Here is a 907-nt window from a genome sequence, read left to right on the forward strand (position 1 = left end):
TATATATATAAAGTAAGTGGTCTCAAGATACCAATTAAAAGACAAAAATTGTCAGATTGGAAGAGCAAAAAAGCTCAACTATATGCTGTCTAAGAAACTCACTTTAAATATAATGATATATAGGTTAAAGTGAAAGGATGGAGAATGATAAACCATGATATCACCTAACTAAAGAAAGTGAGAATGACTATGTTAATATCCAAGTAGATGTCAAAGCAAGGAATATTATGGGTGAAGAAGAAGGGGGTCAATACACCTAGAACACATAACAATCCAGATACGTATGCTCCAAACAACAGAGCTGCAAATACATGAAGCAAAAACTGATAGAACTAAAAGGAAAAAGTACACAAATCCACAATTATTCTTGGAGACATCAAAACCCCTCAGTAATCAACAGCACAGTAGAAAATCAGCAAGAACTGAGAAGACCTGAACAACATTAATGCTCAGTTTGACCTAATTAATATTCATACAGTATTCTACCCAACAACAGAATATACATTTTTTTCAAGTGCACATGGAACATTCACCAAGGTAGATCAAGGAACAGCAAACTATGACCTGCAGGCCAAATTCAGCCCACCATCAGTTTTTATAAATAAACTTTAATCGGAACACAGACATGCTTATTTGTTTGCATATTATCTGTGGCTGTTTTTGTGCCACAAAGGCAGAAATGAGTAGCTGCAAGAGAAACTATATGGTCCTAAAAGCCAAAAATACTTACTATCTGACACTTCATTAAAAAAAACACATTGTAAATCAACTATACGCCAATGAAAAATTTTAAAAAGATAACCTACTGACTTTACCCACTGCCCCCAAAATAAAAACATGTTTACACGAAAACCTATTTGCAAATGTTTATAGCAGCTTTATTCACAATCACTAAAAACTAGGAAAA

Source organism: Lipotes vexillifer, unplaced genomic scaffold (genome assembly GCF_000442215.2).
Source record: "Lipotes vexillifer unplaced genomic scaffold, Lipotes_vexillifer_v1.1 scaffold685, whole genome shotgun sequence".
Classification (NCBI taxonomy): domain Eukaryota; kingdom Metazoa; phylum Chordata; class Mammalia; order Artiodactyla; family Lipotidae; genus Lipotes; species Lipotes vexillifer.